The sequence below is a fragment of the Vombatus ursinus genome, unplaced genomic scaffold, assembly GCF_900497805.2.
Source record: "Vombatus ursinus unplaced genomic scaffold, bare-nosed wombat genome assembly UNPS02014768.1, whole genome shotgun sequence".
Classification (NCBI taxonomy): domain Eukaryota; kingdom Metazoa; phylum Chordata; class Mammalia; order Diprotodontia; family Vombatidae; genus Vombatus; species Vombatus ursinus.
Genome location: NW_020954546.1, coordinates 6,810,026 through 6,829,017, shown reverse-complemented (window position 1 = coordinate 6,829,017; position 18,992 = coordinate 6,810,026). Strand labels below are relative to the sequence as shown.

Sequence of the window (18,992 nt, the reverse complement as noted above, 5' to 3'; positions counted from 1 at the left end):
CTGAAGGAAAATTAATGCCGGTTGCCATGTTCCTCATGTTGATTCCTATAGCCACATAGAAGGTATCTTACAGGCCATCAAGTCTCATTACTTTACACAGAGGATGGAGGGACAGGAGGGAAGGAAGGAAAGAAGGAACGAATGAGTTCAGTTGTCAGACAGGACTTGTCAGTTGTCTGGATAGGCACTTAAAGGTTTGTTGAATTGACTGAAACCTGTCAGGTCCAAAGAAAATAGGGTAAACCAATGAAAAAGCCCCCCCAACGTGGAGCTCGAACCCACGACCCTGAGATTAAGAGTCTCATGCTCTACCGACTGAGCTAGCCAGGCAACCATGTGAACTCTTTCTTTCCCTCACCTCCCCCACCTTAAACCCCGTATTCCTGGAATACAGTCTCTAGTAGATTGTCCTTCTTAGAATCCTTTTGTTCTTTCTAAGGCCCGCTCAGGTGCCAAGTCCTCTGTGAAGTCCCTCAGATTGTCTCTCAGTCTCTCTCTCTCTGTGTCTTCTCTTTCTCTGTATGTGTGTGTCTGTCCCTGTGTCTGTCTGTCTTCTCTCTTTCTGTCTCTCTGTATGTATGTGTCTCTATCCCTGTCTGTCTCTTTCTGTCCCTCTCTCTCTCTCCACCCCCCCAACCTCAGCGACAGTGTCTGAGAAAATGATTGAGCATGTTGAGTGACTATTTTGTTTCTTCAAAGAAAATGGGGGGGAGGGGAACTGCATGTCCAACATGGGGCTCGAACCCACGACCCTGAGATTAAGAGTCTCATGCTCTGCTGACTGAACTGACAGAATAAAGACCATGTAGTTATTTCTTCTGGTGTCCTGGAAGAAATAATAATGTCAATCTGAAGGAAAATTAATGCTGGATGCCAGGAAACTGAGGCTCTGGAAATGACTTGCCCAAGGTCACAAAGGCAGTGCTCATCAAAGTCAGGATGTGAAATCATGGCCACTGGCTTTAAACACAGCTTACTATTTTGATAAAAATGCAAACAATTTAATTGAAACTGCCCTTAAAGATAAAGGTAATTGCTCACACAAGCTCCATTTCTGTTGTTCCCAGGCTCAGTAATGCTCACCACTGGAGTTTTTTCTCTTCAGCCACTGACCAACAGTGGTTGAAAAGGTAAGTAGGAGAGACTGTCACATTGGACCATAACAGGAATCCAGAAAGCTAGCACATAGAGAACATGATTATGGTAGAAATGATACCTAAATGGTTCCAGTGAGAACTAGGACCATTGGCTTTCAAGTTCTGGGGGTTAGCTATTGAAACATGGGACTATCTTAAGAAATGTTATCTTTTATATGTTGGAGAAGATGTGGGGAAATTGGAATACTAATGCATTGTTGGTGGAGTTGTGAAATGATCCAACCATTTTGGAGAGCAATTTGGAACTATGCCCAAAGGGCTATAAAAATGTGCATACCCTTTGACCCAGCAATAGCACTTCTAGGGCTATATCCCAAAGAGATCACACAAATGGGAAAAGGACCCACATGTACAAAAATATTCATAGCAGCTCTTTTTGTGGTGGCAAAGAATTGGAAATTGAGAGGATGCCCATCAATTGGGGAATGGCTGAGCAGGTTGTGGTATATGAATGTGATGGAATACTATAGTGCTATAAGAAATGATGAATAGGCTGACTTCAGAAAAACCTGGAAAGACTTGTATGGTCTGATGCTGAGTGAAGTGAGCAGAACCAAGAGAACATTGTACACAATAACAGCCACGTTGTGCGATGACTAATATTGATAAACTTAACCCTTCCTGGCAATACAAGGATCTATGACATCTCCAGAGGCCTTGTGATGGAAAATGCTATCCACATCCAAAGAAAGAACTATGGAAGATGAATTGCTATTTTTTTTCTCTTCCATTGAGTTTTGTTTTCTCTTTCTGATGGTTCCTCCTATTGGTTTTAATTTTTACTTACAACATCACTAATGTGAAAATATGTTTCATATGAATGTAATTGTATAGCCTATATCAGATTGTGCGCCATCTTGGGGAGGGTGGTGGGGAGGAAGGGGGAGAAAAATTTTAAACTCAAAAGCATATGGAAGTGATTATTGATAAATCAAAATAAATTAATAAAATAAAAAAGTAAAACAAATAAATAAATGAAATACATAAAAAAAGAAATGTTACCTTTAAGCAGACACTTGATGCCACTTGCATTAATGCTCCCCTTCTCTCTCCCTTCCATCTTTCCTTTTTTCACTCACAGTCAAATGTCCATCAGCTTCTCCACAATGAAACCCTGTCTCCATTCCTCCTCTCCCCTCAAAACAGAATCATCTCAGTCTCAGGAAACTGACTGTGCTCTGTTGACAGAGGAAAACATCCACTTTTTTGGGAGGAAGGTGGAGTGGGAAATGAAATAAACAGAGTGAGAAACTGACAAATATCCTGGAAATCAAGAGAAGATGTCTTCTTCCATTTCCTTCTCAACTGCACCTTCCCAAACATACTCTCTCCATCCTTCCCTTACTCTGACTTCACTTGCTCCCCTCCCCCCAGCTCTGGTTAAGGCAGGACCTGAGTCTCAAAGGACACAACCGAGAAAGAGGCTTCTATTGAATCCCATGATTCTCTGGAAAGGCCCTAGGTGGAGAAGGGAGCAGGCTATCATAAGGGAAAGAAGAAAAACCACCTGAAGTCAATAGCAAAGACCTTGGGAGATTTTGACAGATTTATATATTTTTTTGTTTTGTGAAATCATCTTCATCCCCAAAAAGCAGGGAAAATGCTTTGGGGGATATCTTTTGGGGATAACAGTTGCCAAAAAGCTGGTATCTCCAGGTTGTAAACAGTAGAATCTATGTGATAGGCACATGTATTGCAGGATGTGTGTTTCTGAGCGTCATGAACAAGCTAAGTAAGTGTTCTGCCACTTGTTTTTTCCAGTCTTATTTGGTATTTCTTTCCTTCTCTTATCCGATAATCTCAATCTTTCTCAGAACTCTTTTAGTACCAGGAGAACCAAAGGGCAGAATGTTTTGGCGTGACCATGAGGAAACTTTCCTTGTAGCTGAGGACTACTCTGGGATAGATTGCAGTCTTGGGAAACAGGAGGTACTAGATAAAGCTAGTCTGGTTTTTCTACTTCACTACAAATATCGTAACCACTATGTTACCAAACCTAAGCACAAAAAAGCAGCAGAGACAGAAGCCTCATTCTTCAAAGATGAAAATTGCTGTCCTGTTTCACATCATATTCTTGGAGCAGGTTAACGAATATCTATCTGTCATCTATCATATTATACATACACACATATATGTACATACATAGACATATATGCACACACACATACACACATATTTAGTTTTTTTCTCCAGGTACTCTGAGCTGAAACTGGTCTGTATTTATAGGTACTTCCCCCTCAGAACCAAAAAACCAATCTCTGTAGGAAGTCACATTCTTCAGACTCCTTTTCAGCCACATCTCAATACTTAGACAACACGTGGGCCTTTTTTTTCTTCCTCTCACCCTTCCTTGAAGTACTGAGTTAATGAGAAGCCTAGCGAATCTGGTAGAAAATTTTTGCACTATCACCATTTTAAGAGCATAGCTCTAGAAATAACCCTAAAACCAGAGACAGCAGCTACTCTTTGGATATCCAACCCAGGAGTGTTAGAGCAAGGGGTACAATAGCTCAGGGTGCTTTGGTGCAATCTTTCAAATGGTGATTGATAATTTGGAAACAACATATCATAAGCATTAATATAAAAACATTTCCCCATAAATCTGCAGTGTATACTTTCCCACAAAAGCACACATCATTAGGAAGAATGTGTACACATGTAGGGCACTGTAGCATTCATAGAGCCACATGCACAGGAGACATGTGACCTAGATAACTAATGACTCTGATTCTGCAGGACTCCAATGAACTTTCTCTTCTGCTTTCTTCATGTTTCTCCCTTTTTTGGTGTGATATCTTTGCTGGACAAGTCACTCAGGTGGGCTTCTTGGATCTACTCCTCTCTCTGGATGTACTTAATTTGAATTGAAGCTAAAACTCTTTCTCAATCCTTCTCATTTACTCCCTTGACTCCACTCTATTGAATGCTATCATGGGAGCATTGAGGAAAAATACTTCCTCTCCCCTTCCCCCAACTCCTAAGAACTGGCTCCTAATAGCTGTATTAACATCTCAGAGAATGTTTCTGGCTGGCTTTTAAAGGCCACAAGGTTGATCCTTTAGCCAGCTAGTAGTTAGTAACCTTATACTTTCATCAGATTGATGCAGGAACTTCCTATCTCCTAAACAAGAAAGTGTAAATGCTTCTTCATACTCCTTTACAAATCATGAATAAGTAACTTGCAGTTTCACATCTGTGATTGGATCTATATTTAGCAGGGTTCCATCTCTTCAGGTAGATTGGGCTGTTTTTCCCCGCTAAAATGCAGTGAAGCTATCCCTAAGACTTCATTGGCTCAGGAGGCTAAGTCTCAAGCCATTTCTCCATTTGTGCAGCTTCCTGGTGACCCTGGGTGACACTTATGCACCTTTCTGAAGCAGGTTAATGAATATCTCAAATAAGAGGTTTAAACTTGTGGAGTCAGGACCCTTCAGCCTTGAAAGTTGTTCTAAAGACACAAGAGTCACATTACACCTGGTCCAGAACACCTGTATGGAGACAAGGTGGGCTGGATTGACCCAAGCAAAGTCTTGTATTCTTGTTGAATACTCTTCCTGTACTAATGCAAAGTTACCCTCCTGTTGTAATTTTAGAGGTCAATTAGCATCTAATATCTTTGAACACACACCAATAATCAGCCTTAATAACCCTAAATGGGGGCCAGCTCTCTGTCCAAAGTCTCTATCTGACTTAAGGTTAGAAAGTTCATATAACTTCTAGTTAATTCTTTAAGGTGGGGGAACTATGCTCACAGGGCTCTAAAACTGCATACCCTTTGACCCAGTAATACCATTACTAAGTCTGTGTCCCATAGAAATTTTAAAAAGAGAACCCAAAAAAGGACCTATATGTACAAAAATATTATAGCAGCTCTTTTTGTGGTGGCAGTGAATTGGAAATTGAGGGGATGCCCATTGATTGGGGAATGGCTGAATAAATTATGGTATATAATTGTGATAGAATACTATTGTGCTATAAGAAATGATGAACAGGATGCATTCAGAAAAACCTGCAAAGACTTACATGAACTAATGCAAAGTCAAGTGAGTAAAACCAGGAGAAGAGTGTATACAGTAATAGCAATATTGTATGATGTTCACCTGTAAATGACTTAGCTATTCTCGGCAATACAATGATCCAAGACAATTCTGAAGGACTTAAGATGAAAAATGCTATCCACCTCCAGAGAAAAACCTGTTGGAGTCTGCATGCAGATTGAAGAAAGTTTTTTTTTTTGTTTTGTTTTTTTGTAGCTATCTTTATTTTTCCTAGCAGTAGTATTTCTGGGTCAAAGGGTATAGGTAGTTTATTAACTCTTTGGGCACAATTCCAAATTGGCTCTCCAGAATGGTTAGATCAGATCACAATTCCATCAACAGTGAATTAGTGTCCCAATTTTTGTACATTCTCTCTAACGTTTTTTCACTTTCCCCTTCAATCATTTAGCCAGTCTGATAGGTGTAATATGCTATTTCAAGGTTGTTTTAACTTGCATTTCTCTAACCAATAATGATTTAGAGCACTTTTTAATATAAGTGTAAATCGTTATGATTTCTTCATGGGAAACCGCCTGTTCATATCCTTTGGCCATTCACCCTATTTTTCTTAGTTTTATTTTTTGCCTGCATTTTCTTTTACAACATGTCTGACATGAAAATATCTTTTTGTATGACTGCACATTTATAACCTATATCAAATTTGTTTACCTTCTCAGTGATGGAAGGAGAGGAGGAAGGGAGTGAGAGAATTTGGAACTCAGAATTTTAAAAAATGAATGTTAAAAAATGTTTTTTTACACGTAATTGGGGAAAAACTATTAAAACTAGAAAGCAAGGACTGTTTTTTTTTTTAACCTTTCTTTGTATCATTAGTGCTTAGTAGAGTGGCTGGCACATAAAAGTTACTTAATGATTGTTGTCCTCTGTGTTCAAAGAGGATCAAAATGACATCATATGTTGGGGTCAAGGTACAGTGTGTCTGAATGCAAGTGACCAATGCAAGCTCGGAAGAATCTACCACAGGTGGGGCACAAATAGTCCATATGAACATTCGAAGTGGAAATATCTCTACATTTGCTCATCTCATGTTTCTTTTTAGTTACTGCAATTCTGCTTTGTTCATGGAGCAGAGCACCTTTTTTGGTATGGGTATGCCATGCTGGGCAGTCCTGTGTCTCCCACATTTCACAATCAATTCCAAAGTTCTTTGGAGAGACCTTGAAAATGTTGTTGTATTCTTTCTTTTGACCTCCATATGAGCATTTGCTTTGTGTGAGTTCTCTGTAAAACGGTTGTTAGGGAAAATGTAGATTTGGCATTTGAACAAAGTGGCCAGCCCACTGGAGTTGTGCTGTCTACAGTAGAATTTGAATGCTTGGCAGTTCAGCCCCAGAAAGGACCTCAGTGTCTTTTACATGCTGGCATTATAAGCTGATGTGTTGAACAGTTGTAATGATTTTTTCCTCTTTTTGTCTTTAAAAATGTTCTTCATTATATGATGGCTCTTTCAGAGGGGCTGGGAAAGGGATACCAGGGGAAAACATGGTGATGTAAAAAAACAAAAGACATCAATAATAACTTATTGGGAAAAAAACCTGTTAAGATCTTTTTGAAAACTTACTGTCATCTGGTGGTTCACTTATCCTTCCCAGCATGGTGTCATATGTAAAGCACGCCATATATCCCTTTATCTAAATCATTAACCAAAATGTTAATAAGTACAGGGCCAACTACAGATACTTGAGGAATTCCAATGGAGACCTTCCAAGTCAAAATGGAACCATTAGTGACTACTTTTTGGACCAGTTATTCAACCAATTTTGAATCCATCTAATAGTAGTTCTTAACTCTTTTAATTATTATTATGATGGGCACCTTTGGCAATCTAGTGGTCTATAGGTCTCTCTCAGAATAATGTTTTTAAAGATGTAAAATAAAATACATGGGATTGCAAAGGAAATGAATTATGTTGAAATGCAATTATCAAAGTATTCTTCCTATCCAAGTTCACAGACTTCCTGAAATCTATCCACAGATGCAGGTTAAGAACCCCTAACTTAGTTGTACCTCCTCTGTACACCTTCTCCACAAGAGAGAAGGACAAACCCTGTTAAACGTTTTGTGAAAATGTAGTTAAACTCTGTCTACACTTCCCTTGATTTATCACTTTAGTAACCTTGTGAAAAAGGGAACTAATGTTAGCCTTGCATAATTAGACAGTTAGGTGGCACTTAACCTGGAATTGGGAACACCTGAGTTTAAACCCAGCCTCAGATACTTAATAACTTACTAGTTCATTTCCAAAATCTGCTTTTCTTTTCTGCATATCTTACCACTGAGTCGCAGCAGTAATGACAATACCAAAGCATTAACAAATTGTTGGTAACCGAAATAAAAAAAAATCTCATTTCCCCTGAGTCGTTCATGCTATGAATAAAGGACATGGTTTATGAGTGAGGCTACAAGGTAGCAGAAACTCAGTCTCATGAAATGAACAAATGAAGGACCATCTTACAGCCCTTTCTGTCTCTGTCCTTCTCTTCTTTATTACTCTCCATCCATACTCAGGGCCATTTAAAAAATAGACCACAGGCCCCAGAGTAGGGTTGGATCTTAAAGATTTTCTAACCCAGTGGTATCAAACACAAATAGCAATGGAGGCCACTGAACCATAGATAAGATCCCTGTAGGCTGTATACCCTCAGTTTTAAAATGAGATGTTATCCATATTTTATTGTATTTTTACTTATTTTGTTAAATATTTCCCAATTTATATTTTAAGTTACTTTGAACTACATTTGGTAGTTGAGAGAAATTATTATTAATAACCAATGATTTGGGGAGATTCACATTTCCCCCTTTTATTGTTATTTCAAGACTTCAATCTCTCCTCCTCTATACAGACCCCATCCAGGTGAGGAAGTCATTATGCTCTACTCAGGTTTGGATGGGGATAAATTCTTTGAATAGATTGCCTAAATGGGGTGTGTGTGTGTGTGTGTGTGTGTGTGTGTGTAACTTGGGAGTAAAGGACATAATCAAAGTTCAGGTCTAGCACCTCATTGTAATAGTCATTCTCTCATTAATTATTAACCAGTCAGAGTTGATTGCCACCCATGGGAACACCTCTTTTCCAATGGGTCTATAAACCATGAGCCTGCTGTCATAATTGTCTTTGGTCCAAGACAGAGATGGCCAAATGACCATCCCTTTATTGAAATTCTGGCATTGTTAATAAAATCATGTCTCTCAAATTTTTAAATACCACAGAGTGTAGTAAGCATGGCAGACATGGCAGACATATTTGACATGTGGCTAATCCATCCCCCTTCATTTTATCCTTCCTCAAATGAGGAAAATGAGGCTTGTATAGCCTTGTCCAAGTTCACAAGCAAAAGAAGTATGATTTAAATACATACACTTGACATTAAATCCAGTACTATTTTCCATCTATGGTATAATGAGCTATCCAAAATCATACAGGTGGTAGGAAGCAGAGTTGGGATACAATTGGAAGAAGCTATTCATTGTAGTGCTAATCAAGGTTAGGTCCTGGTGTAGTTATAAAGTAAGGAAGCCTGTCTTAGATGCTCCCTTCAATTTTCTTCTTTCCCTGATGGAACAAAATAGTAGAGTTTCAAATTTATAAAGAAATTTATTCGTGATTAATACACTAATAAAAATTAAAATTGTATTAAAAAATTAAATTAATTCTACATGCCTTAATGCATAAAGTTGAGGTTAAGTTTTACTACTCCTCTACATTTATAAGCTCCTGGTTGGTAATCAAAACAAAATAGATTCTGTGCAAATTCTAGAATACACTGTAAGACAACTGTAGCCACTAATCTTTTATATACCTATGACTGAATTTTGTTTATTCTTATAAAACTACTATTGCTTGACTATGCCTTTATCTTGTCCTGGAAGTCCTTGAACCTATGAGATTCTGACTGTTATGATTTACCATTATCAAATGTAACTTTGATCTCTTTTATTTTTTTTTTGTTAATGAACACTCTGTTCCTAAGTTGTAACTTAATGCACATTTTAGAGTACAAGATAATTTCTAGGGCTTCTCATAAAGACTTCCACAAAAATAAGTAAGATACAGACTCCTTGTGTCAAACTGGGACACTCTCTGAGAGAGAAGGGTCCTGTCAGACAATTGTCTTCCAAACAGCTGTTTGAATTTTTGTTTTTTATTTTCTAACTTTGTCTTCCAAAATCTTGTTTCTAATAGATTTGACCACAAAACACAACACAGAGTAACTCCATTTATTTACTTGGATATCCTAAAGTAACCAATGCCCTTTGTCATGCCGTGTTACACTATTACAAATTTGCTTAAAAAAAAAAAAGTTGGGGAGAGGGGCAGGGATCTAGCAATCGTTTTCATCTGACTGAATTAACAGTATTATCTCTCCCAGGAGTGACTTCAACTGTATTATATAGCATTGACTCCATTGTGGAATAAAAGTCTCTATGTCTTATTAAAGGAAATTCTGAAAAAGACAGTGGGGAGGAAACTTTTTTGCCCCTTAAGTACAGATTTTTTCTTGCTGTCTCCAAAACCTAAATCATATAGGTGACTACTAAATAGCCACTAGCATTCCAGCTCTCCACTCTGCTTCTTATTTTTAAAATGTTCCTATCTTCAGGAGTCTTTAGCCAATTGGGGTAAAATCTTATCTAATCTGAGATCTCTTCTGTACCTATTATCTCTAATTTGGTTCCAGGGCTTTTTCTATCTGGTGATGGGAGTCCTGTTTGTGGTGGACACATATATTACGCATCATGCTACAGAGAAAATTTTACTGCCTGGCGAAGAAAAGCCAGAGCCTTGAATATTTAGTGTTTCCCCAGTCCTAGAGAATAGGACATTTCTTAACCTAAGAGACATCATATGCAACAGAAGTTGCCTCACCTGCCTCAAGCAGGAATTTCATCATGTTCCAGGGACCCTCTCTGGCCACTTAGGATTCCATGTTTCTTTCACTTTCTTTCACTTCCTTCCCTCCAGACCCCCAACACACAGCTTCCTAGACCCCTGAGTCAATTCTATCCCTAGGCCAAATGCTTATGGAGAGTAATAAACAACTTGAGCATATTCCTCAATGATTAACATACTTGCACCTTATCATGACCTCTCCCTCCCAGTGATTCTGATCCCTCAGCTACTGTTGTTTATGACTCTGTTTGTGGTCCCTCACTGACCAGTCCTTTAATCCCACCCCCCTCAATTCAATCTCCCCCCTTCCCCAACATTCTACTCTAAAGCTATCTACCCCACCCACTGTGATCTCTGGAATGCATGCTCCTCAGGTGACAAGCTTTCATCTTAAACCTTTTCCTTTCTTGCTCTCTCCATCTTTTTCTGCCACTGAGATTTGGTTTGCTCCTAATGACATAGCTTCTCAGGCTATTCTTTTAAATGCTCATTTTTCATTTATACTTTCCCACTCACTGGTCACATTAGGGAAGCTGGAATATCACGTTGTACAAGCCATCTTATCTGATAAAATAACAGCTCATATTTATGCAGCATTTTTTTGGTAGTGCTGAACCTGTTACAATATAAAACACTTTATATACATTTTATTTTATCCTAATTGAAGTCTTTGGGTTAGGTAGCACGAATATTATTTCCCCTGCATATAAATTAAAAAAAAAAAAAGAAACAGGAAGGACCAGAAGGTTACAGAATTCCTAGCCATTTAGGTACTGGGAATTCAAATCTAAGTCTTCTTATTCTAAGTCCTATAATAAGTATTTTTTGAGAAAAGATAAAAAAAATTCCTACAAAAAGCCCACATCAGTATATAAAATAGTGTCTTGAGCAAAGAAGCTATGGAGAAATTGAGGGCAAGGCCCCCTGCTTAACACTTCATAGTAGAGCATGTTATGAACTTGGAAGTCAACTGAGGAAAGATATTTTATTATTGGAAAATTGCAAAATTGAGAGTGTGAAGGAAAAGGAGGCTCTCTCTCTCTCTCTCTCTTTCTCTCTCTCTCTTTCTCTCTCTCTCTTCCTGTGTGTGTGTGTGTGTCTGTGTGTCTATGTGTGTTATAAAAGTAGGGACCCTTGTAAATCAGAAAGATCAGAAAAATACTGAAATTTTTCATGACCCCCTTCCCATGAAGTGCTGTTTACAATATGCTAGTGGGGCTTGGATTCATCCTGGGCCTGCCCTGACTACAGAGATTTCCTTCCCTCTCTCTGCATCATTTTGCCCCAATCCAGAAGAAGAACTCTGAGAAAAATCTCTAAAACAAAACTGAAATATTGTTCATGTCTAGGGTTTTCACAAGAGGAATTAACAGGACTCCTTCTAGAAAAAGACCATACTCAGCTTACAAAGTATGTACAGGTATAGGACAGTGACTTGGAGCCCAAAAGCACCTGCTTATGAGGCAATGATCCTGAGGAAAGAGGTACCAGGATGCCAGGATGATCAGTCCAACCCCTTGTGATAGCACCTTGCAATGAACAAAAAGAAGCAGGAGATATATCCCTGAAATGGTTTTGTTCATAACTCTTTCTCTCTCTGTCTCTCAATACATTACATATATATATATACATATATATACATATATGTATATATATATATATAACACACACACACACACACACACACACAATACATGTACTTAAATTGACTAAAGTTGCTTAAAGGGGAAGTTTGCTGAAATCTTCAGGATGTGGCCAAAATAGCAGGATGTGTGAAAATTCAACCAAATATAGAGTTAGCTGCTTGTCCACCACACATCATTCTTGACCTATAGAATATTTATGAGTTTCTTGCCCCTAATTGCAACTTTTATCCATTTAATTCATAATGTTCCTAACTGCAATCATGATCTGCTTAACCCACAGGCAGCTATTTATTTCCATCATCAAAGAAGTGCTTCATAGCCAGAAAATGTGTGCACCTTAAATATTCTCTTAAATTTATAGATAAACACTTCTCATGAATAAAACCCTGAACATTTCACTTGTACTTAAGAGCCTGTGTAGAAGGGGTTAAGAAAAGAAGGTGAGTGTTGAACAGTGGTCATGACAAGTTGGGCAATGGTTTCAGGGTGAAGAAGGGAAAGGAATAAGTATTTATATAGCAACTACTATATGCCAAGCACCTTTTACAAATAGTATCTCATTTGATTCTTACAGCAACCCTGTGAGGCTGGTGCTGTATTATTCCTATTTTACAGAAGATGGCCAAGACAGAGCCTTGGGAGACACCTATGATTAACAAATCTGACCTGGATGAAGGTCCAGCAAAGAAGCCTGAGAAGCTCTCAACCAGGTAGGAAGAGAATGAGTACTGGTAAAACAAACAAACAAACAAACAAAAAAACAAAGCCAAAACTAAAATAAAAAAACCAACAAACCTAGAGAGAAGACAATATCAAGCAGGTGATTGACAATGTCATTGACTGCAGAGACATCAAGAAGAATGAAGATTGAAAAACGACCATTAGGTTTGCTAATTAAGAGATTATCCAAATCTTTGGAGATGGAAGTTTCAGTTAATGAAGGGAATGAAAGCCAGGCTACAAAGAATTAAGAGAATGAGAGGAAAGAAAATGGAAACAGCAATTGTAGATAACCTCCAGGAGTTGGGTGATAGCTAGCAGGGATAAATGGATTAAGTAAGGGTTTGGGGTTTTTGTTTGTTGTTGTTGTTTTGTTTTGTTTTTGAGAATGGGGGAGAAAAGAGTGTGTTATAAACAACCGAAAAGCAACCAGTAGACAAAGAAAAATTAAAGATAAGTAAATGGGGAATATGAATGGGGATGATAAAAGGGACAAGTTGGAGAAAATGAGGTGGAAGGGTATCACTTGGTCATGTAGAGGGGTTTGTCTTGGTAAGGAAAAAGACCACCATTTTATGTGAGACATGGGTGAAGAACAAGATCATAGCAGAATGCATGAGTGATGTAGGTTAAGATAGAGGGGGAAAAGAGGGAATTCTCAGGAAACGCTCTCAATATTTTCAATGAAATGTGGGGCAAAGTTCTCAGCTGAGGGAGTGGAGGTTGAGGAAATCTGAGGAAAGATGAAATGGTTTGGAAAAGTCCTTGGAAGGAGTGCCATAGTGAGTCAATTAAGAAGGTATAAAAGGATTGCCCTGCTCCAGTGAGGGCCCAGTTAAGATTATGTAACATAGAATTATAGTCGATCCAGTAATAACAATTTCATGATTTTTTTCCATGTCATTTAGCAGATTAGAAGAGCAAAAGTACTAGATAGTGAGGGTAGTCCAAGGCTGAGACTTGCAAAGCTCAGATCTTTGATAGGATAAAAGGGCAAGAGATTCAAGAGAAGAAGACAGTGTATAGGTAAATTGATTTATCTAGGAATTGAGATGGGGAAGGAAAGAAAGTGTAGACAGTGTAGGGGTAATGGCCTGGGAAACAACTGAGAATTGAGGGATTGGACATCATGGTGAGGATGAAGATCAGATTTCAGAGTTGCAAAGCAGAAGAGAAGGAATGACAAGAGACTGTGATCAGAAAAGGAACTTCAGCATTCATGAACACCGAAGCAGAACGTGTTTGAATGATAGTAGTGGTGGGATAGAGAAGTAGGTCCTGGGAAATGATTAAGTTGAGGAACTTTGAGGTTAATATGTTTGAAGGATTGTTGATAGGTATGTCGAAGTCCTCCAATGTGAAGATAGGAGTTGGGGAAGAGAAAGAAAAATTCAGCCAGTCCTGGAATTCATTGAGGAAGGAGACTGCCTTAAAATTTAAACAGCACAGAATCTTGTTGGGTGATTAAAATAGACTGAATGAATCTCAAAGGAAGAGAGATAATTAAGTGATGATGTTAGAGGGAGAACACAGAAGTGGAAAAGGGATGCAGGTAGTAACTCCTCTACTATGATGAGTGAATGACAAGTATGAGCAAAAGTGGAACCCGTGCTGGAAAGAGTGGCTAGGAAGCTAGGTCATCAGGAGGGATCTAGATTTTGTTGCCTGCAAGATGATAGAAGGAGAAAAAAAGGGGCAAAAGTTTGAGGTGAAAGCTTGTTTGTTAGCTATGGAGTGTTCGTTCCAGAGTCCACAGTGGAAGAATAAGATATTGGGGTTGGAGAATACATTGAGAGGGATAGGAATAAGGGAATGGTCACTGAGGGAATCAAGAACAGAATTTGAACAATGGCAATTGGGAGAGCAGAATCACTGTGCTGGGGAGGGAATAAGTAGGAGTATGTTAATTATTGGGCAATCAGTTAAGGTCATTTATCATTGACTTCGTAGAGTTGTGAGTGGACAAAATGAATACCAGAACTCAATTAAATGGCTGTTCTGGGAGGCCAGGATATGTCTGTACTGGATAAACTGGAAATAATCTCACAGGGAAGGCACTAAGATTAAGATGACTGGGAAAGACTTTTTGCAAAAGATAGGATGTTAGCTGAGTCTTGTGTGAGAAATGATTCATTTGAACTCTTATTCTATTCCAATCATTATTCATCAGTTTGATATTTTACATAAGTCATATAGGGATAATAAGATAAGCTAGATTCTTATAGTAGGCCTTTAAAATGGACCTCAGATTTTAATATAATGTTCCTTACTTGTTTATCAGTTATGCCCCTCACTTGAGCAACAGCAAGAATGCTGACAAAGAAATCTCCATCCTGTTTTACTTGAATTACATGTCTAAACCCAGCATGGGTGGGATTCCTTCATTCTTGAGAAAGTCTCCTAACTTATTTTTGTGCCTCTGGGACACTCTCTTGTTCAACATGAGCAGCTGACCATCTTACAACCACTTGGTGGAAATGCTCCATGCTTCACCCAACCCGTGGCCCCCATACCCCCCCCATGTGTCTGCTATGTCATTTTTGTCTCTCAAGAACAAGGTATATTAACCAATGACATTCTGTATTTTATCATGCCTCTTTTGCATATTTAGGTATCAAACCCCATAAAACAAGATCCTGGGAACCAGGGGCATCTCAGGTCATGAGGAAGATATGAGGTCTACTTCATTAGAGGGGACCATGAACCCTTTAATAAAGTGCTATTGGCTCAGAGCTCTGCCTCAGTGGTTTTTCTTGCAGATTGGGCACTTATAACATCCACACTTGAAGGAATCCAGGGAAACTAAAAGGTGGAAGTGAGTAGGGAGAGCATTCCAGGCATAAGGGACATGTGGTAAGAATGCATAGATTTGGGAGAGGAGTGCCTTGTAAACAGCAAGGAGACAAATGTCACTAGATCATAGAGTATGTGTAGGGGAATATGATATAAGAAGACTGGAAAGGTAGGAAGGACCAGGTTATAATGGGCTTTAAAAGCCAAACAGAGGATGTCATATTTTCTCCTGGAGGTATTAGGGAGCCACGGGAGTTAATTGAATAAATAGAAGGATGATATTGTCAGATATGCACTTTGGAAATATCACTTTGGTAGCTGAGTCTTCCTCCAAAGGATAGACAAGCATGGTGAGAGATTTGAGGCAAGGAAACCAACCACAAAGCTACTACAATCATCTAGACATGAGTTGATGAGGGGCTGTATCGAGATGGTGGCAGTGTCAGAAGAGAAAAGGGGAATATAGATGGGAGATGTTGCAAAGATAGAATCAACTTTACTTGGCAACTGAGTGGATGGCTTTGTAGTGAGGAGTTCAGGATGATAACCAATTTAGGTTTCAACCTGGCTGATTGGCAGGTGATAGTACCCTCAACAATAATAGGGAAATTAGGAAGAAGGGAGAGGTTGGGGTGGGAGGGGAAGATGAGATAACCAAGTGAGATAATATTGAGGGAGAAGAGAAGGCCCAGGATCGAACCTTGGGAGACACTTTTGTTACACATAGGAGGTGAAAAGAGTAGTGTCAGTGAAATGCAGAAAAGGATATCAAGAAGAGAGCAATTACTAGTGTCAAAGGATGCAAAGAGGTCAAGAAGAACGAGGACTCAGAAAAGTCCATTAAATTTGGCAATTGAGGGATCAGTTTGAAGAGAGCTGTTTTGGTTGAATGATGAAATCTGAACCCAGAATGAGAAGAATTAAGAATAGAAGAAGAAGAAAGGAAGAAGAGGCACCAGCTGATCCCTTTCTTGAGGAGTTTGGCAATGAAAGGGAGGAGAGTTGTAGGACTATAGCTAACACTATAATACTATAAATGGATCAAGTGAATTTTTTTTTTGAGGGTGGAGGGTGGTGGTTGTATTTGTAGGTGGCAGGGAAGCAGCCAGTATGGAGGGAGGGGGAATTGAAGATTAGTGGGATGATGGAGGGTGAAATCTACTGGAGAATGAGGAGGGGAGAAGAGGGAGCTCTTAGCAAATAGTCTCTCTTTTTTTTCTTCAGTGAAATATTAGGCGAAATTCTCATCACAGAGGGTGGGGGAAAAGGAAGTCATGGGAATTTTGAGGAGGTAAAAAAGGTTGGAAAATCTGCTGTGGTGAGTGAGACAGTGACTTGACTAGGGAAATATAGGATTGCCTTGCTATAAGGGACCCAGTTAAGAATGTTACATAAATTTCTAGTGGCCCTAGTCAACATAGTTTTGTGATTTTCTACAGTCTAGTTTAGTAATATATCTCCATGTCATTTCCCAACTTCTGTGATCCAGGCTCCAAATTCCTTTACCATCTCTTACCTCCTTCAGAAGCACCCTTTTTAAGATTCTACAGTTTTCTTCCTTAGTAAGATCTCACTGGAAATGGTGGAATCAAAGGTAACACCAAGATCTGAGGCCTGGGTAGCTAGAAGAAAGGTGGTGTCATTTGGAAATACAGCAGGGGAAGATGGTAAGATCAATTTGGAATATATTGAATTTGAGTTATCAACGGAATCACTAGGTAGAAATACCCAATAGACTACTAAAATTTGAGTTTGAAACTTGGGAGAGAGGTCCTGATTAAGATCTGCAATTCATTAACAAAGAGATGGTAGCTGGAACCATGGGAATAGTTGACATTACTAAGGAGATATTGTAGAAATTGTAGAAAGAGAGCTAACAACAGAACTAGGTAATATTTACATTACATGCTAGGGAAAAGAAAAGGAATCACATGGGGAGGAAGATAGAGCATACACAGCAAAATAGGAAAAACAGGAAGAGTGCTGTGTACTGAAAGCCAAAAGAAGAATAAAAATAATAATGGTGAACTGCATCAAATATTAGAGAACTCAAGGAAGGAAGGTGCAGAAAAAATATCACTGGGTTTAGTGATTAATGAGCAGTTTCTATATAGTTATGGGGGAAGAATCCAGATTGCAAAGGGCTGAAGAGTAAGTAGATGAGTAAGTAGAAGTATGGAATAAAAACTGCTCTTCAGAAAGTCTTATGTTGGGCAGCTAGGTGGTGAAGTGGATAGAGCACCGTCTCTAAAGTCAGGAGGACCCTGAGTTCAAATCCAGCCTCCGACTAAACACTTGATGCTAGCTGTGTGACCCTGGGCAAATCACTTAACCCCAATTGCCTTTTAAAAAAAAAGTCTTAGGTTGATTGTAAAGGTGTAATCAGGGTGTAGGCAAGAGTGTTTGTTAGGTTAGGAAAGGACTCAGCATGTTTGTCATCAGAGGGGAAATCAGTGAGAATAAAAGAAAGATATCTTTGTGTGAAACAGAAGATTCAATGGCCATTCTTCCACAGAGATGATGGATACTGTTGCTGTATCTTTAAGAGGGGATAGAATCTTGAGACAGTAGCTAGGTGAACCAGTGGATAGAGTTTGAGGCCTGCAGTCAAGGAAGACTCATCTTTCTGAATTCAAACCTGTCCTTAGACACTTGCTAGCCATGTGACCCTGAGCAAGTCACTTAATTTTGTTTGCTTCAGTTTCCTCATCTGTAATAAAACAATCTGGAAAAGGAAATGGCAAACTGATCCAGTTTCTTTGCCAAGAAAATACCAAATGGGATCACAAAGAGTCAGACATGCCTGAACAACAACAGAATCCTGAGATGAGTGTGTTTTAACTGTGATGGCCAAAGAGAGACTGTAAGGACAGAGATTAAGAACTAAGAACTTTTTTTTTTTTAGAGAGAACTGTTTTAATGCTTATCTTGCAAATAAACTAGAGAATCCTTGAGAAGAGACCTTCATTGATATCCTAAGAGGACTAAATGGGACTGTGGTTCTACAATTGAGGTAGAATTAGCCGTTACAGTGATGGTTAGAGGTGACTATTTCTGATCTATCTTATAGATGATCTATTGTGGATAATTATTCTTTGTTTTACTGCTTGTTACATTCTTAAGAAATTACATAGCCAGTATAATGTTGATCTTTATTTAAGACTAGGAGATTAGGAGGTTTTATAAAGAGAGAGGTTAGCAAAAACTTATGGGAAGAGAGGTTTGTAAAGTTTATTGAACAAATATAAACTGGATAGGGGCTCAGAGCTGATTGATTAATTAATAAGAGATATGGAAATTTTAGTAATTAATGAGGAAATATCAAGTTATATACCTTGATTTACCTAGAAACCAGGATAAGAATGAATAAAGTATTGATAAAATAACAGGTTTAATGTGGTTTTCAGCCACGGTCTGAACCCAACACTCACATTGGCTACATGTAAGGTACTCCATTTTAACCCTGCTAATGTATTAAAATAATGAAAACAAACTTCTGTTTTATCTCATAGTCAAGGGAAATGAAGAAATGGACAAATGAGGAAAAAGGGGAAGAAGGGAGAAATGAAGGAAGGTGGGGAAAGGGACAAAGAAAGAGAGAAGGAAATAGGTGAAAAAGAGAAAGAAAACAGAAGTTGAGTGAAAGGTGCAGAAAAGAGAGAATGGGAAATACAGCAGGAGAGGGAGACAAAGTCTTTGAGAGGTAATCTAAGGTTTGAGGTATTTT

General features: G+C 38.7%; 1 non-coding gene across 1 annotated transcript; it reads right to left on the bottom strand.

The window, feature by feature from the left end:
* Positions 1–257: 257 nt before the first annotated feature.
* TRNAK-CUU lies at positions 258–330 on the bottom strand. Its single transcript has one exon. It is a non-coding gene; the product is annotated as a tRNA-Lys (tRNA).
* Between the last annotated feature and the right edge of the window lie 18,662 nt (positions 331–18,992).